This window comes from Hyla sarda, chromosome 2 (assembly GCF_029499605.1).
Source record: "Hyla sarda isolate aHylSar1 chromosome 2, aHylSar1.hap1, whole genome shotgun sequence".
NCBI lineage: Eukaryota > Metazoa > Chordata > Amphibia > Anura > Hylidae > Hyla > Hyla sarda.
The window spans coordinates 245,196,659-245,216,525 of NC_079190.1; the positions used below are offsets into that span (position 1 = coordinate 245,196,659).

The following is a 19,867-nucleotide window of genomic DNA, read 5'->3' on the forward strand; positions in this document are numbered from 1 at the left end:
GAGAGCAAGGCAGCAATGGAGACTGGAATGCTTGGATATCCTCTTCCGGGGATCTGCTTTTGTCTCAATGATATCCAGAGACTGTTCTGAAGACCACATGGACAATGTCATGAAACAGGGAATGTCACACCAGTCCTACTTCCATGATCATGGTGTGAGGTGAGAATATGTACAGTAATTTCTATTTTCATTCCAGGTACAATAACATCAGGTTATAACATTGATTAGGTCATGGAATCCTTGGACGGCCATTTCTCCAAAGTGTCCCACAAGCCATTTTTAACATTGCAGTGCCAGGCCCAGGGCTCAAGTCCTGCAGGAAAGCATAGGAACAGAGTTCCTGCACTTTTTCCACAGCAGGAACACCATTTCCATTACAGGGAGTCCTGCAGGACTGGCCCTAAAGTGGAAATCTTGGGTGAGTTTCCTCACTTTTTTCCCAGAACTTGACCCCTGGCCAGGTCACACGTTGCTTCTGCTACTGTGAGCAGCCTGTGTGGCCTAAACCTTGTATATTAAGGCTCAAAGTGTCTCTGGACTCATTGGTTGGCAATTGCAAAGGGTAGCTGCCAGCGGTGAATCTTGATTATTTGTATGCCCAAGAGTATTGCCAAGGTGTGAAAGTGCATGTATTTTGATGTGTGGCCCTCCGTAATGAATAAATCGAAATGTTTAGAATATTTTGTAAAACATTCAAACCCCCTGAATGAATAATCCCACCAATCCTTTAATAATCACTCCCATTTTTAAAATGAAATTCACGCCCATCTAATTCTCTAAATTGTCAGAAAAACTACAAACCAACATATCTCAGGAACAGGAGGGCATATCAAGAAAAAAAATCAAAAAATAGTTAATCACAGATCCTTCTTAAAGAGAATCTTTCAGCCCTATATCTTGATCAGAGCTGCAGATGTGGGCAGATAGCTGGGAGATAAAGTAAATCATACCTGTATCTTAGCTTATGACTGTTTGCAAACATATAAAACCATGTTTTCCTTCAAAGCTCGGTCCTGTGAAACGGAATTTGTTATAATAGAATATTTGAAATAAGGAACTGTCTATCAAGTTATTTGAAGTGTAAATGTACCGAATGCATTAAACAAAGCCTGGGCCCTGCATTTCCCCTGCTGCCCGGGCCTGTTACATGACACTTTGCTCAGCGTATCACCAACTGAGACCAGACATCGCTGTGGCTGATGATAAGCTAATGGCAGGCATCAGGCTCCAGGATGTGAAAGAAGACTGGGCCTAGAAGACAAAACAGTGATATCTGTGCAGCAGGGGAGTTAAAGTTTATTACTTTACTTTTTGCAGTCCAGGAACAATGGGATTTTGGGGAGTTGTCCTTTAGGGGAGTTGTTATCAACTCCAAGTCAATGGTACGGTCCTTGTAGCTTCTCCCCACCCCACTGGCCTTAATTGATAGATCTCTCCTTGCTTATGTATAGGTTGGGATTAGAGATGAGCGAACTTACAGTAAATTCGATTTGTCACGAACTTCTCGGCTCGGCAGTTGATGACTTATTCTGCGTAAATTAGTTCAGCCTTCAGGTGCTCCAGTGGGCTGGAAAAGGTGGATACTAGGAACGAGTCTCCTAGGACTGTATCCACCTTTTCCAGCCCACCGGAGCACCTGATAGCTGAACTAATTTATGCAGGATAAGTCATCAACTGCCGAGCCGAGAAGTTCGTGACGAATCAAATTTACTGTAAGTTCGCTCATCTCTAGTTGTGATCTATCAATTAAGGCTGACGGGGCAGGAGAACCACCAGAGACAGCCTCATGACTTGTGGTTCATGCAGCATGAAAAATGATGATAGGTTCCCTTTAGCACTCACTATTTAGGAATGGGATGACCAACAAGGTTATATAGGTTTATGCCTCCACATATTACATGGCAAAACGTTACAGCAAAACAACATAGAAAATATACAGTAGCCAAGTATCCTGAAAATTGTCACATAGTATAGACAGCTATACTACAGTATATAAAAAGATAAAATGCTAATAATGTAAAACTCTTAGAAAAGGGAGATTAGCTGTGAATATGTAATAAGTCTCTGGAGTTCTCTGCAGCTAATTTAAGAAGCCATTATCATTTCTCCTAGGTAATTAGTTAAATTAGGCTGCCACATTTAACCCTTCCATCTTTCCAACTGACATGAAGGCAAAATGTCCCTGCATGGTACATGAATCATCCATGAGAGTGCATCATGTGGGTCCTCATCCACGGCCCCTCCTGACATTTAGTATAGGGCATGCTGTATTTGATTTGAAATGCTTGTGACAAGGCTAAATTACTCAGTTGTAATAAATGAATGTCACGACAACAAAAAGAGGAGCACATTCTGTATATTCATCGAAAGCGTCTGAATTTGAGAACCAAGCTGCATGGCAGTCTTCTAACCATTTCCATGGAAACAGGAGCACGTTTGCCAAAATGCTCATATAGTAAATTACTGAGCGTGCTTTGCCAGGCTTTGCACCTGAGGACTTCAGAGGCCTGTAACCGCCGTATAAGACTGGTTGAAAATCAGTTGGTTTCATGGCTCCGTTTTTTGGAAAGAAGATTGTTGAGGGAGTTTGTAAGCCCGAAGCTGATTAGAAGTTAATGAGGTGCGTTCTGATGGAAAGTTTAATAAATATCCCCTTTATTTGGTGTTTTAGAGAAGTCTGTTATTTCCTCTAGAAAACCCTTGACTGGTCAACAGGATGCTGCACACTCTATAAAACCAAAATCAAAATGGATATGTTTTTTGTAGCAATGTTCAGCATCACACTGCAAAGTAAAATCCACTAATGAAGGTCTATGGTATACATATAGTTACGTGCGCAATGTGTTACATATGGGTACTTAAGAAAGTGAGAATATCACAGTACTGGATATTTAGAGATTCGTGACCTACAGAATTGTTAAATGCATGTAAGAGCCAAGTGGTATTGATTAGAAGGGATTTCTGTGTATAGCGAGAATATATTGAGCTCACACGTACAACATTACAGTCCACATTACAGTTTGTAGAGGAAGTCAGCACAGCAGGGGAAAACCATGGATTTTACATGGTATCATTTGCAAATCAAATGTATATGGGATACATGTATGGGAATAGGAATTGACAGTACAAAGAAAATCATACGTCTGGTATATTTAAGTAGATGTGTTGCCATAGAAGCAGTCTTTATAGGCTTCAATGGCAGAAATTAACCTTAGAAATGACCATTAAAGATGTAGTCCAGGGAACTACACTTATTCCCTATCTAAAGGTCTCATCGCAGGGGGTCCGACAGCTGAGAACCTCCGCAATCTCCTTGTGATCTTCACACACTGGCTGAACAGGCTGTCATTCACAAACGTCTGCAAGAGTGAGGCCCCAGTGGTCGTCGGACCCCCCGGGATCAGACATTTATCCACAGGATAGGAGTTAAGTGTAGTGGACTACCCATATAAGATAGTCCCTGGACTACCCATTTACGTTACATGACAACAGCACTATGGTAGATTGCTTTTATTGTACTAGTGCATTAGTTTCATTCTACAACCTCTAAGAAATAGATAATCACTGAGAAATGCGCACACCACAATATAGTTAATGCATAAATACAGATACTTTATTAATTTCAACAAACATATGCAAAATACATGTTATAAACACATCACAAGGGACATACTAAAACCAATTTAAATTGCTCACACAGAGCACAGCACAACCCTGGAGAGAGGCCATGAACCCCCTCTCACAGGTAAGTGACCCCGTCCAATATCACACTTACTATCCTCTAAAATGTTAGGTAAGGATGTCTAAAAGAAACCTGCCTCACATCAATATCCACAATAAATGTAATATAAAGATATCCCTATGGAAATGGAAGAGACAGAGATGGACATCCACACTGGTTGGTAAATTAAGGGCAGGATCACGCCAAAGCCCTGCGTGTTCCTTCGCCAAGCAAATTCCTCAGGGGTGTTGTGGTGTTAGTTTCATTCTAGTTATGTAGCTATCTTTAGGAACTCTGTATCATCCCTAGTTAGGCTTGCCCAGCTATTTCTCTAACTTCCATAGAATGGAAAGGAGTCTCCTCTGCTTACACTTTTCCGGTCTGCACAACAATGCTAAGATATGAGGTACAGGAAATCTTACTGTGACTGCTATCGTAACCAGCTCGAATAAGTAAAACTTGAATAAACTTTATAGTTACATAAAAAATAAAAATAAATCAGCAGGGAGAGTTGTTTTTTATGATACATTTCTCGATGGTAAAGGATGGATTTCGTGAATGGAAATATATAAGGTTGTTACTAGCAATAACTACTAATCATGACATTAAGTAAGAATACGTTTCTGGAACAAATTCTATACATTTAATTCAATGAACAGCCACACCTGCTTTTCAGGCCGATCAGGCACAGAATCGTTTTCCCGAGGCGGTTTATAAAAATACATTGTGAACATGTAATGTAATTCTATTGGCTTAACAAGGTTATCACTGCCTCAGAGACAGGCACTGCACTTACTTATGGAGAGGGAGCCCCAGCTAGCTCAAGCTGACTCCATGTCCCTTTCTTATTTACTCTCTACAAAAAAGAGTGGAAAGGAGCTGGTCCAAGCATAATTCGTGTCTAGTAATGAAAAAGAGCATAGTCCAAACAAGCATCTGGTCATCATAACAAAGACATTTTTTGGCATAAAGCAGCAGTAATAGGAGGGTCACAGTTTTATTTAACAAAATAAATAGTTAGATTTAAGGAATTTATCATCTCATACCACATTAGTCTTATAAAACCTAGCCCACTAAATGTTTCCTAAATTTTGCATATTTTGGAAAAAAAAAACAGCCAAGTATTTTGCAACACCCATAAACTACAAAGCAGCCCCCTGCCTTTATTTTTATATTTTTTTTGTTTTTTACCTTGATATTGTTCTGTATTTTCTGCCCAGTCTCAATCAGATTCACAGACTGGGAAGGGGGGTTACCCAGCAGGCGTGACATCATCTGAAGCCATGCAGGGGAGAAATTCCTCCCTCACTCTGCTACACACAGCCCAGACCAGTTCAGTGTGTGAGATGAGCTATCATTGGCTAAGGCTGCACACACCCCCTCAGCACACCAGACTGCATTTCCTGATTTTGGACTTATGCCAGACTAGAAGGAGTCCAAAGTTTGTGCAAGAGACGTGGGGGAAATGTGCTCTGGACAAGTAGGAAAACACCTAGTGTCAGCTTTTTTAAACAGTTCACATAATAAATTATGCAATGGACAGGGATGGCTTTGAGGAGGGATCCGGCTCAAACGGCGCTGACCGACCACGACAAGGTATGAAGTATAAAAGAGGATTTTATTGACCAAGATGCAACGCGTTTCACTGCACTTGCACAGCTTCCTCAGGCATGACAAAGGAGGTACAACAGCATGTTTATAAAGGTATGAATTAACCCCTTCTTTAACAAGGCAGGAACCAGACACAAGACAAAAGGAGAAATTAATCCCCTGTGTGTCTAAAGTTACCCACATTGAGAGTTGCCACGGGAAGTCATAAAATGCGAATCCCGTGGCAAATCACAATGTGCAGTTAACACGAGAATTAACACCAATATATGAAATTACAAAAATAAAATATAAAATGATTACAAAATTATTACAAAGCATACATGTATTTTTATAAAATATACATAAAAAATCATTATACAAAAAAATATATAAAAATTAAAATATATATATATATATATATATATATATATATATATATATACAATACATGCAGCAAAAACATGACAAATGTGTGTGTGTGTGTATATATATATATATATATATATATATATATATATATATATATACAATACTGTAAATAATCCCCGAACATTCTCTATTGATTCATTAAGCCCCTGGTGGGTCAATGTGGCAAGCTTAAAAATCCAATAGGATCCAAGGTGAATTAGTTTTTGATAACGGTTCGGAGTTGTTTCCGGGATATTTTCTAAAATGATAAGATGTAAATCATTAATGTCATTATTATGTACACTAGAAAAATGACGGTATACACTATGTAATAAAAAGTTGTTTTTAATAGTGGATCTGTGTTTGCACATCCTTGATCGCACAGTTTGAATAGTGCGACCCACGTATTGCAAACGAAAGCTACCGTACAGTACAACCGATTTTTCTACTCACATAATAAATTAGATACTGTGTTTTCTGCTTGCTCTTATCCAAAATATTTTTCATACATGCCATCCAGCATTTTTCACAGGATACAAAAAGTAAATCACCCAGTGTCAAAGTCCGCGTAACTCAGATATTATGGCATTATTTGAACATATTCACCTCGTCAGAGGACTCTTCTTTTCCAGCCATTCTATGTTGCCTGTACCGGTGGAATAAATCCGGGTAGCTCACAAGCCTGTGAACTCCATAAGTCAGGTTACCCGACTTGTGGAGTTCACAGGCTTGTGAGCTACCCGGATTTATTCCACCGGTACAGTCCTCTGACCAGGTGAATATGTTCCAATAATGCCATAATATCTGAGTTATGCGGACTTTCACACTGGGTGATTTATTTTTTGTATACTGTAAAAAAATGCTGGATGGCATGTATGACAAATATTTTGGATAAAAGCAAGCAGAAAATGCAATCTCATGGTGTGTATCTAATTTATTATGTGGACTGTTGCTTATTCTGGAGTGGTGGAGCCTTCAGATAGACACATGAGAGTGTGATTAATTCAGCAGTCTGATTGATATTACGTGTTGATGAGCTTTTTTAAACACAAATAAAACATAGGAAACTTCATTTTTTTAAATTTTTATTTACCATAAGGAGTGCAATAGCAAAAATTTGTTTTAATGAGAGTGCCCGTTTAAAATGTTCTGGGTAAAACCAATGCACTGTGTTTCATCTAGTGTAGGTGTTAAAGGGGTTATCCACCATAATATTATTTTAGTACGTTCCTGGCAGACAGTAAAGGACATGCTTAGGAAGGATCTGCGCTTGTCTTGGGGCTAAATGGCTATGTTGTGAGATTACCATAACACTGTGTCTAGCATTTTGTGAACTGATATTTCCTGTTTCAGTTTTCTTTTTTTGACTACAAATCCCATAATTCCATTTTCCTCCCTCCTACACATCAGCCACCCCACCCATTGAAACATAAATGAGCTTCATCCATTCAAAAGACCTGTGGTTTTCAATCATGGTGCCTACAGCTGTTGAATTAGTTGTAGATGGATCTCTCTCCCACAAAGCGATCATTCCACCCATTGAAGCAGACAGGCTCCCTGCCATCAGCTGACTAGTGAGTCAGGTCTCGGCTGCATTGCAACCTGGGAAAAATCTGAGACAACAGTCATTTTGTATGTTATTAAAAATAAATATTGGAGTGAAAATCACATAAGAATTGTGAGAAAACCATCACACACAGGTACAACTATACTAACTTTACAGCCCCTGTAGCATAGTCAAATAAAAAGAATTCCTGGAATACCCTTTTAAGGGGCAAGGAGATGGTGCTTAACTCAAGCATTCCAGAGCATCAAAGAGTTAATTTACATGGATTGCTTTAAATTACTTTCACTAGAACTCATGCAGCCTAAAAAGCCCCCATAACATTGCTAACCAGACATTACACCTCCATAATAGTTACAGTGACACAGTGTTCCCCATAACACTGGTCTAACCTTACTACTTATCCACTGAAAGAAGGGATCATGACATTAACTGACCCCTTAACTGTAGTACCCTACACAGCACCTCCCTTACTTTTTTGGGGTATATGTGGTACTGCAGCTATACGACTTTGACCTGGAGTACCAGACATGGCTGCACAGATAAATGGCACAGTGTTAGTTGCTGCAGCGAAATAGCCGCACTTCGCAGACTTGGTGCTCTGTGAAATAATGGTGTTCTGTATTCTCCCACTCAACAATATTTGATCACCTTTAGAGCATACATTTTTTAGATGTGTGTTCACATTTTGGCACCAAACTAGGTCTTTACCCACAGTTTAGGGAGTCACTAAAGGTATGTATCATCCACTTAATTTTATTTGCCAAAGTCCTTTAGAGAAATGTCAGGTTTTGGTGGTGTAGACATAACACCAGATGCACCATGTACGGCATTATAGTAAGAAGGAATGTTACTGGAACCATTTTTATCTGCTACACCCAATCTCTTAAGATTGAGTTCTGCAGTTATATTAGACAGAAATGGATACAGATGACTCTCTAGGTCTAGCAGTACATTATCTAAAACTTGGCCTAGAATGCTGGCTGGATAACAATAGGACAATATGCTGCTGTGACACTTTTTCATAATACAATGTCAGAGTCCATTGAATTTCTAATAAATGAAGATGCTGTTCCTCTAGTTGTAGCTACCAACTAAAGATATGGCAACATGGAATTGCCACTAGGTGGCTGAGTCCGGTATCCGTGCTGCCATGCAGTTTTACGGCAGATGTTTTAAATAAAAAAATTATTAATTGATAATTGCCATGTACTGCAGTGTGTCACTACAATGGTTTAAGCTAATATCCTAAGAAAATTGTCAGGTGTCTGAGAGTTGAAAGGGAATGCCCATGTTCCAACCTCTCTATCTAACAGATTTTTAAATTACTTCTATACAAAAATCTTAATTCTTCCAGTACTTATCAGTTGATGTATGCTCCACAGGAAGTTCTTTTCTTTTTTCAATTTCTTTTCTGTCTGAGCAAAGTGCTCTCTGCTGACACCTCTGTCCATGTAAGGAACTGTACAGAGCAGTTGGGATTTGGGGATTTGATTGTACTCTGGACAGTCCCTGACATGGACAGAGGTGTCAGCAGAGACCACTGTGTTCAGACAGAAAAGAAATTCAAAAAGAAAAGAACTTCCTGTGGAGCATACAGCAGCTGATAAGTACTGGAAGGATTAAGATTTGTAGGATTAAGATTTATATAGAAGTAATTTACAAATCTGTTTAACTTTCTGGCACTAGTTGATTAAAAAATAAAAATAAAAAATTCCACCGGAGTATCACTTTAATCCCCTTAACGACATCAGACGTAAATGTATGTCATGATGCGGTGGTACTTAACGCACCATGGCGTATATTTACGTCATAAACATGACCGTGAGTACTGGACCGGTGCCCGCATCATGCACGGCAAGTCCCGGCTGCTGTCAGCAGTCAGGGACCAGCCGGTAATGGCGATTAACCCCTCAGATGCCGTGATCAATACAGATCACGGCATCTGCAGCAGTGCGACACTTACCGCTGCGTTGCTGCAGGGATCTGATCATCTGTAGTCGTCTGCTCTTGTTTGAGATTTGCGCAGACCAGAGCAGAAGATCATAGATAACACTGATCTGTGCTCTGCCCTATGCATTGCACTGAACAATATTAGCAATCAAATGATTGCAATAAATCGTCCCTATTTCCCATTTTACCCCCAAAAAGTGTAAAAATAAATAAACAAATTTGGTATTGTGGCGTGCGTAAATGTCTGAACTATCAAAATATGTTAATTATCCCATATGGTTAACGGCATATACGTAAAAAAAAATTTGCTGCTTTTTAGTTACATTGTATTCCAAATTTTTTTTAATAAAAAGTGATTAAAAAGTAAAATATAAGCAAATGTGGCCTCGATAAAAAACCTCAGATCATGGGGCAAAAAATGTTAAATGTTAAAATAGTTTGAGATTTTTTAAAGCGATACAATTATAAAAGAGCATAACATGGGTATCATTTTAATTTTATTGACCCACAGAATAAAGAGAAATGTCATTTTTACCGTAAAGTGTACAGCGTGAAAACAAAACCTGTTTTTTTCTTTTCAATTTCCCCACATAAATAATATTATTTTGATTGCGCCGTACATGTTATGATAAAATAAGTGATTACAAAGTAAAATTGCTCACACAAAAAACAAGCCCTCATATGGGTCTGTGGATAAAAATATAAAAGAGTTATGATTTTTAGAAGGCGAGGAGGAAAAAACGAAAATGCTAAAATAAAATTGGCCTGGTCCTTAAGGCCAAAATGGACTTTGTCCTTAAGGGGTTAAGGAGGAAGTCCTGGAGAAATCCCTTTCATCCATATTCACACGGACAATACATTGCATTATAGGCATGGAGAAATAGTTTGATTCCTTTTGCAATGATAATAGTAACATTTTCCATATGATGAAACTTCCCTTTTGGATCAAGAGCTCCAAACTCATAAATAAAAGCCATGGATCTTTATATATGTGGAAAGTTTTTTTTCTGGTTTTCAGATCAAGAAATATTACATTAATTCATATTTAAAGGAAAACTGTCACATGTTTTGTCCCGCACTATCCACAGGGACCTGTGGATAGTGCGGGAGACGCTGAACAATTTGAGTCCTACCTTGCCCGGATCCGCTGCGCCGTTTGCCCGTTACAGGTCTTTTTCTGTGTATTAAAATTAGCACTTAACTGGCAAAGGCGGGGTTACTGCCTTCAACTGCCACTGTGTTGTAACCGCCTCCCTTCCCGCAGCACCGCTTGGCTAATGAATATTCATATATTGCCTTACTATGTTGTCTCATATCGGCCGAGTCCCGGACGCTACTGCGCATGTGCGGGATTTCTCACTACACCCGGAAGCGGTCTTCAGCGCTGCTTCATTCGTCCGGAGCAGCGCTGAAGTAAGGGTGTAGGCAGTTTGAGACTCGGCCGATATGAGACAACATAGTAAGGCAATATATGAATATTCATTAGCCGGGCGGTGCTGCGGGCAGGGCGGCGGTTACAACACAGTGGCAGTTGAAGGCAGTAACCCCGCCTTTGCCAGTTAAGTGCTAATTTTAATACACAGAAAAAGACCTGTAACGGGCAAACGGAGCAGCGGATCCGGGCAAGGTAGGGCTCAAATTGATCAGCGTCTCCTGCACTACCCACAGGTACCTGTGGATAGTGCGGGACAAAACATGTGACAGTTTTCCTTTAAAGCCACAGTCCTCAGGATTTCTTTCTTTTGTTCTCAACTGATGCAACAAAAATTAACAAAATGTTCATTTAACCGTAAATATATGATTAAAATGACAAATAAGGGAATAAAATAGAATATAGGGCAGTAAAAACGTTACTGTTATGAGCAATCTGTTACTGAACATATGTGCTATATTTTGAAACTCACTTTGCATTTGGAATGCTACACAAAGATGTCTATTAACGGTGCAGTATTCACAAACCTCCCATTCTCACTGCTGGAATACTGTGCAGAATTAAAATGTTGGCAGATATAAATGATACGACCACCCAGAGCGAAGCACACATTTATATAATGATTTTACAGTATTAGGATTTTATGTTCTAAATATATACTGTATACAAAATAGTGTCACAAAAATAAGCAGTGCAGCAGTATAATGTCTCGTGTATAATTTCTCCAATGGACACAGTGAATATATAGCACTATACGGGTGCAAAAAAATTCAGTAATAAAATATAGACATTAAAAGAGACATTATGCCCAAGCTGCCGCAACTAACATCATAAACTCTGACTTATCTCTGCCCCTCCACTGATACCGATGAAATTGCTCTTCCGCCCTCCTGAGTAGCAGTGTGATGTAACAGGCCTTTCACCGGCTGAGACATTGCATCATTTTTCATCAAAATAAAAGCTTCCAGTTAATATCTGTGTCCTTTTATTGAGGAGTATGTTACAGTACTATTGGTTTCCTATGTATTTTACATGTGACAGATTTGCTTTAAAGGGGTATTCCAATGGAAAACAATGTTTTTCAAATCAACTGGTGCCAGAGAGTTAAACAGATTTGTAAATTACTTATATAAAAAAAAAAGATCTTAATCCTTCCAGTACTTATCAGCTGCTGTATACTACTTTTCTGTCTGACCACAGTGCTCCCTGCTGACACCTCTGTCCATGTGAGGAACTGTCCAGGGTAGGAGAGGTTTGCTATGGGGATTTGATCCAACTCTGGACAGTTCCTGACATGGACAGAGGTGTCAGCAGAGAGCTCAGTGGTCAGACAGATAATAACTATACAACTTCCTCTGTAGTATACAGCAGCTGACTAATACTGAAAGGATTATGATTTTTTTTTATAGAAGTAATTTACAAATCTGTTTAACTTTCTGGAGCCAGTTGATATGAAAAAAAAATGTTTCTACAGGAGTACCCCTATAACCCCTTAACTACAATGGACGTAAATGTACGTCCTGGTTTGGCGGTACTTTGCCAGATCACTGTACAGATCACGGCATCAGCAGCAATGCGCATTATAAAATAGGTGATCGGATCGCCTGCAGCGCTGCTGCGGCGATCCGATTATCTGTAATGGCAGACGGAGGTCCCCTCACCTGCCTCCGTCCGTCTCCCGGCATCTCCTGCTCTGGTCTGAGATCAAGCAGACCAGAGCAGGAGATAGCCGATAACACTGATTAGTGCTATGTCCTATGCATACTGCTGAACAGTATTAGCAATCAACTGATTGCTATAGATAGTCATCTGTGGGGACATTAAAAGTGTAAAAAAAAAAGTTGGAAAATGTAAAAAAAAAAAAAAAGTAAAAAAAAAGTGAAAAATCCCCTCCCCCAGTAAAAATGAAAATTGTAAATTTTCCCATTTTACCCCCAAAAAGCATAACATTTTATTATATATATAAGCTATTTGACCGCCGGCGGAGACAAATTTGTGAGCTCACTATTTCATAGTTTCACATTTGCATCTATTACACCATAGCTGTATAGCTCTCCATGTTTTAACTGCATTTTCATGTTTCACCTATATCCTTGTGCTGGCAGTGGGCTGCTGCATTCTTCTGTTGCTGTATATCTAGCCTAGTAGCGTGCACCTGTAGGCCAGGTCCATATAATAGTTTGGTATCAACTAAAGTGCTGTCTGACTTATTCTTTGTCTGTATTGCACATACGGGGGAGTGGCTACCTCCATGTTGGCCTTGCACCCCACCCACCTCTATCAGGTGTGTATATAAGGTGTCTTGGATGTTCCAGATCCTGCCATGCTTACTGAACTGTTCACACAGAGGCATATTCACAGTGTAAGGTCCGTCCCAATGATGCCACCTTATCGCGGTGGGACGGTCCAAGCTATTTGACCGCCGGCGGAGACAAATTTGCGAGCTAAGCGCCTCACTATTTCATAGTTTCACATTTGCATCTATTACACCATAGCTGTATAGCTCTCCATGTTTTAACTGCATATTCATGTTGCACCTATATCCTTGTGCTGGCAGTGTGCTGCTGCATTCTTCTGTTGCTGTATATCTAGCCTAGTAGCGTGCACCTGTAGGCCAGGTCCATAAAATAGTTTGGTATCAACTAAAGTGCTGGCTGACTTATTCTTTGTCTATATATATGTATACACATATATATATATATATATATATATATATATATATATAAAGTCCAAATATGAACAGCACATCAAGAAAGATAGGTCGTTTTGGACAGGGTGCAAGCATACTTGGAGCCTCGGTCGCCGGTTCCTTAATCCACAAAGTACAAATAGATGCAGCACACCACAGCTTGAAAATCACGGTGCAAAATTTATTCCATAGTGTATTCCAATAGACAACGTTTCACCAGCCTCACGCTGGCTTTTTCAACTTGAAAAAGCCAGCGTGAGGCTGGTGAAACGTTGTCTATTGGAATACACTATGGAATAAATTTTGCACCGTGATTTTCAAGCTGTGGTGTGCTGCATCTATTTGTACTTTATATATATATATATATATATATATATATATATTTGGAATTGCCGCGTGCCTAAATGTCCAAATTATCAAAATATAATGTTAATGATCCCATATGGTGAACGGCGTAAACGTAAACATTTTTTTAAAAGTCCGAAAATGCTGCTTTCTTGTCACATTTTATTCAAATTTTTTTAATAAAAATTACATAAAAGTTTTATATATGCAAATTTGGTATCAATAAAAAGTACAGATGACGGCGCAAAAAATGAGCCCTCATACCGCCCTATATATGGAAAAATAGGTATCATTTTAATCGTATTGACCCACAGAATAAAGAATACATGTCATTTTTACTGTAAATTATACAGTGTGAAAAACAAAGCCCTCCAAAATGTGCAAAATTGTGGTTTTCATTAAAATTTCATGTCTAAAAAAATTTTTGGGGTTTGCCGTACATGGGTTCGCTGTACCTTTTATGGTAAAAGGAGAGTTTTCATTACAAAGTACAATTGGTCCCGCAAAAAACAAGCCCTTATATGGGTCTGTAGATGGAAATATAGAAGAGTTATGGATTTTAGAAGTCGAGGAGGAAAAAACGAAAAATAAAATTGGCCTGGTCCTTAAGGTGAAAATGGGCTTGGTCCTTAAGGGGTTAAGGGCATATTCCTATCTTAGATATCTTAGAGGGCTCATGAATTCAAGTTTGCTGATGGAATGTGACCAACAGGTGCCATAAATATCCTTATCATCGGAGGACTGGTAGCCACAGCAGTGCTTGGTACTTTTTTAACAGGGACTGATTTCAACAGGGAGAGCCACATACAACAGTCTACTTTTATTCAGGTCACTAGAAAAGTTTATACAGCCAGATATTGGTCAGACCCTCTAAGACTACATTCGCACACCGTTTGTTTTAGTCCTGATGTTACAGCACAAAGAAACAGCAGAAACTGCAGATGTATGTTAAGCCATTTTTTACATTCTTTCCCAATATACTTGGGCCATAGTTTTGGTAGTTTTGTTTTTGTTTATTTTGGCTGAAACAAAAGCTAAAGCCACAAAAATAGCTGTTTGCGACTGGGACAAATTTAGGATCTTTACAGCTCAACATTTCTACCAAATTAGAAATGTAGCGCACTGTAGGGGACGCTACAAGAAAGTCAGTCAGCCAGTGCATGCACTTCAGTAATACAGGCGTTTTACCGATTAATGTTTATTCTGATTGCTCGTTTCTTCCAGCCATTGACACATAATGCAGATCTGGACTGTCCTTAGCATTGAATGTGAAGTATGGTTTCAAGTTACCATGGTCCAGAAAATACATATATGTTGAAAGTATTATAACCTGAGGCTATTGTAAGTTAATGGGGTACTCCACCCCTAGACATCTTATCTCCTATCTCCAGCCTGGCACCCTGGCTTTATGATCATTTGTGTTCAGAACACTGGTTTCGAGCGGCCACGGTCGCGATGTCACACCCCCTCCATTCATGTCTATGGTGTGGTCGCTTGTAATCCGGCATGGAGTGGAGTTTGCTCTTTGCAGCGGATTACTGTGGTGCCAGAGATTGGGGAGGGGGGTTTACAGGGCAGGCCCTACCATGGGACCAGGTGGAACCATTGGTCCCAGGCGGCACTTTTCAAGGGTGGCACTTTGCTGCGTAAGATTTTTTTTATTTCCCCCAAAAATGGGTCCCACGGGATCCATGGTATGGCCAGTCCTGCATCGGGTCCCCACCCCCGCCGCTCACCATTCGAAATGGCTGGGCCGCAGCGGCTGCTGAACACGCAGCGCTGCGGCCTCTTAAAATTAGTGAGCGCACCTCACCGGCGCAAAGAAGAAGAAGAGCTGCCTGCCTGCAGCAGAGGGAGGGTTAATAAATTGGCACGGGGGGAGGTGGGGGTTAATGAATTGGCACAGGGGGAGGTGGGGGGTTAATGAATTGGCACAGGGGGGAGGTGGGGGTTAATGAATTGGCATAGAGGGGGGTTAATGAATTGGCACTGGGGGAAGGGGGGGATAATGAAATAGCACAGGGGATGAGAGGAGGGGGGCAATGAAACGGCACAGGGAGGGGAGAAGTTAATGAAATAGCTGAGGAGAGGGGGAGGTTATTAAAATGGCACAGGGGTATAGGGGGTAATTAAAATGGCACAGCACAGGGGATCAGAGGGGAGGTAATTAAAATTACACAACACAGGGGGATCAGAGGGGGGTAATTAAAATGGCACAGGGGTGTGGGAATTGAAATGGTACAGAAGGGGGGGATTGGGAATTTAAATGACAAAGGGGGGATCAGCAATATAGAGCACTGGAAAAATGCAGAGTCTAACATGTTTGTCCCGGAGATGCTGAAGAGATGAAGTTTTAACTGGAAGAAGACATCATGGCGGTTTGAGCAGGATGGAGAAGAAAAGGAAAGAGGACACCGCTGATCAGAAAAGATGTAATTGTGAGTTCCTAAATTAAATTGTAATCACATATATGGTATACAGATCTGTATATAACAGGTATATACCTCTAAATGGTCTTGTGTATAATCACTTATATGGTATACAGAACCTGTGTACAGCTGGTATTTACCAATATATGGTCCTGTATATAATCACTTATATGGTAAACATATCCTGTATATACCACTATATGGTCACTGTATTGTGGGGGGTGGGGTGAGGTAGTTGGGGGAATCTTGGTCTGTGTATAGTGGATTTTATTTAATAACAGTATAGTGAAATTATCCAGTCACTAGTCCTTGTCTGGTGGTATTATGTGTCCCTTATATAGGTATATTATTGGTAATATTTATCTCGGTTTACCGGTATTATTGGTATTGTTGGTATCAGTATGCCCGATCTGGTCAGGTTACAATAATGTAAGGAAATATTTGCTCCTTGTTTAGTGGTATCAATTGGTACTTGCATGACTTGCTATTTAGGTATTTAGGTATGCACTATTATGTGTAAAAAAAACTGTCATACATATGTTAACTATATAAATATATATACATGCACGTGTGTTTGTGCTTTTTTTTTGGGGGGGGGGGGGGGGGGGAAGGGGGGCAGCATTTCATTCTTGGACCCAGGCAGCACAATGTCTTGGGCCAGCACTGGGGGTATAGATAGGGGTGGGGGATAAGATGTCTTGGACGAAGGGACCACTGTATTTGCAAAGATGTCTAAATATAAAGTCCGGGATTAAGAAAATGCATTTAGGTGTATTTTATTATGATATTCCAAAATATAATTAGATATAATTCTAAAATGATTGGGCCAAACACGCAGAAATTAGCACTTTGGTGGCAGATGTGCTGAGATATATCCATATATTGCCTAGCTGCTTATCTTCTCTGTAGTATATAGTCCATAGACTTGTGTTAGATTCTTTTTTGTGACATTTCTTTCTGAAGTTGGAAGTGCACAGCTTTGTAGCAATACAAGACACGGATAATTCCTCTGCTAGTCATTTCATAATACTTGCCTTCATGATTTATAACAGAAGCAATATGCCTCTTGGAAGGTCTGGAAGAAGGGCATTCAGAATGGAGCTTTTAATGAAATAGATTCTCTCTAATCTGCCAATTTCCTGCAATCCTGGTTTCAAGCTGTAGTGAAATAAACAAAGACATAACTGTATAAAAATGAATTACAGTGAACATCGATCGAGGATTCATAGAATGATCTCAGTCAGATAAAACACAAAATAACCTTGGATGGATAATCCTGCTGGTGAAATCAATATAAATGTAATGACAACTGCATTAAAGTGCCATATATTTGTCCATTATGTGTTTGATGGTCTGTACTATATAATAAACAAACAAAACATTACCTTGTGGCAAGGAAATAACAGTACAACAGGAAGTGTCATGCAATACACATATCATTTGTAGCATATATTGTCTATACTGGCTGCTCTACCAGTTGGGTCGTTCCCCCTGTGGGCACTGGTGTTGGGGGCGGTGGTGGTCGCCACTCAGTGCTGCACAATCTCATGCTAGGGATGCTAGGGTCCAACTTCTTACAGGTGGCCGTGACGTGGCTGGTGGACTTGCACTTCATGATCATAAAGTACACTAACCTGCCAGTTTAAGGTTGCATTCACATCTCATTTTGTACATACGGGTGCCGGATCCGGCTGGGGGAGGGGAAAACCGGGCGCTCCCGTACCCCAGCCGGATCAGCCTGTAACTCCATTGACTTTAATGAGCTGACCCGAGTCAAACGGTGACTCCGGTCGGCTCAGTTTTGACCCGTATGCGGTTTTGGACCGGAGCTAAAACCGTAGTATACTACGGTTTGAGGTCCGGTCAGGAAACCGCATACAGGTCAAAACAGAGCCTACTGGAGTCACCGTTTGACTCCGGTCAGCTACGGGCGGCTCATTAAAGTAAATGAACTTACAGGCTGATCTGGCTGGGGTACGGGAGCGCCCGGTTTTCCCCTCCCCCAGCCAGATCCGGCATCCGTATGTACAAAACGAGATGTGAATGCAACCTAATAAATGTTGCTGAGAAGCATTAGATCAAGGTGCATGTTGTGGATGTGTGACCATGTCTGTTTGTTCTCATGTTGAATTCACATTGTGTTTTCTATCTCCTCTCTTTTCTTTTTTTTTATCTGCTTGGTCTGCACTCTGCCCCTCCCCCTCTTCCCAGGCCTATATAATTGACAGGAAGCTGCATTAGGGCCCTATGCCTCCTACCATTCTCATACTGTGAGCACATGGTGAGTGAGATTTTTACATCTGTCCCCCCCGATGCAGTGCCATTTGGCGGGTGGAGGTTGCATTTTATAACCTTTTATATGGATCTATCAATAAAATGTTTGTCCAGGACTGTTCAATTGTGTATCCAATTTGTCTTATGATTTGGTCCTGTGTTCTTTGTCTTTTTTTAGCTTGTTTGTTAAATCTTAGTTATTGTTAGTCCTCGGGATATCTGAGTAATAAGAGCCATTGTTGGGACCCAGTAAAGATGGCCGCTATTGGTGAAGCCAAGTTCTGCAGCATAGTGACCAGCCAGCATTGTTGCACTTCACATATCCACTGTACATGTGCATCAGATGTGGACAAGGGGTTGAGACTAGTAATTTTGTCAGCCTCTGTAAATGCTCCTGGTTCATTATTAAACTATGAATAGGATATATGTATTTCCACCATTAATAACCATAGTCATGAACAATTGTAGGCAAAGTCTAAGTTAACAAAGGACTCCTATCTAAGCAGTCTCAACAATTCCACTGACATATGTTTAGTCAGGTCCACTCTTCTCGCCATAACCTTTATTCACAACGTACATTTCTCATGCATCTGGGAAATCTGGATAATTTCATGTAAATTATTATGCCAGGCTAATTACACCCATAATGATCATATTGAAGAATTGCAACAGCTGCCCTTGAATGGGTTTTCTGGCTCAGGCATGAAGAACATAATTAGGATAATGTCTATAGTTTTTGAATGAACCAAAGACCAAAAAAGTGTGTTGTTCAGTCTAGGGTTCTTACTTGTGGGGGGATGAGGCCTGTTTTTGTGTGACAATTTATTTAAGAGGGCTGGAAAACTAATAACTATTTTACATCAAGAAGAATCAGTGTCTTATGGATTATTTCAGTCCATTTGAAAAATAAACAAAATGTTTTATACTATAAAAATTACTTTTTAAATGTGGGTTATTCCAAGATTTTTTTTAATTTTTTTTATCACAAGTTGAAAAGGTGAAGAGTGTGCAGAGAAAGACAGGAGCCTCGTGGCTGGAGGGGGGAAGTTCATGGCAGCCCAGGGCGGATAGAAAAGATGGAAAGAGGAACAGAGAAACTGTACTATAATCACAGATATGATCTCATGTTGACTGATGTAACTTTACTGCAATGACTTCTCTGCAGACCACTTGCACAAAACTGGTTGCTTTTATCTGTTTCACCAGGCCAAAAATCAGGATAAAGGCTTTGGGCAATCCCTCTCCCTCAGTGTTGACCCTAACTATATGGTCACAGTATGGGTGTAAAATCCGTCTCGTTATAGTATCTTTTATTTAATAGCAGTAGAGTGGTATTATTAAGTCATTATGTGGTCGTAATATGTGGAATAGTATTTTTCGGTATTTTTTTTTTTTTTTTTATTATTGGTAATACTGTTCATAGTAATATGTACTATGATAATATGTGCTCCTTATAGAGCGT

General features: G+C 40.0%; 2 long non-coding RNA genes across 2 annotated transcripts in view; one reads left to right on the forward strand and one right to left on the reverse strand.

Annotated features, from left to right (window-relative positions):
- Positions 1–5,857: 5,857 nt before the first annotated feature.
- LOC130357826 (uncharacterized) lies at positions 5,858–10,466 on the reverse strand. The gene is made up of 3 exons (XR_008889288.1): positions 10,370–10,466; positions 7,177–7,332; positions 5,858–5,978 (listed from the first exon to the last, which is right to left on the reverse strand). It is a non-coding gene; the product is annotated as an uncharacterized LOC130357826 (long non-coding RNA).
- A 310-nt stretch (positions 10,467–10,776) lies between these two features.
- LOC130357827 (uncharacterized) overlaps positions 10,777–19,867 on the forward strand; it is a 48,394-nt gene continuing 39,303 nt past the window's right edge. Inside the window, exon 1 of the long non-coding RNA XR_008889289.1 lies at positions 10,777–10,863. This is a non-coding gene — a long non-coding RNA (uncharacterized LOC130357827). The remainder of the gene's footprint in view (positions 10,864–19,867) is intronic.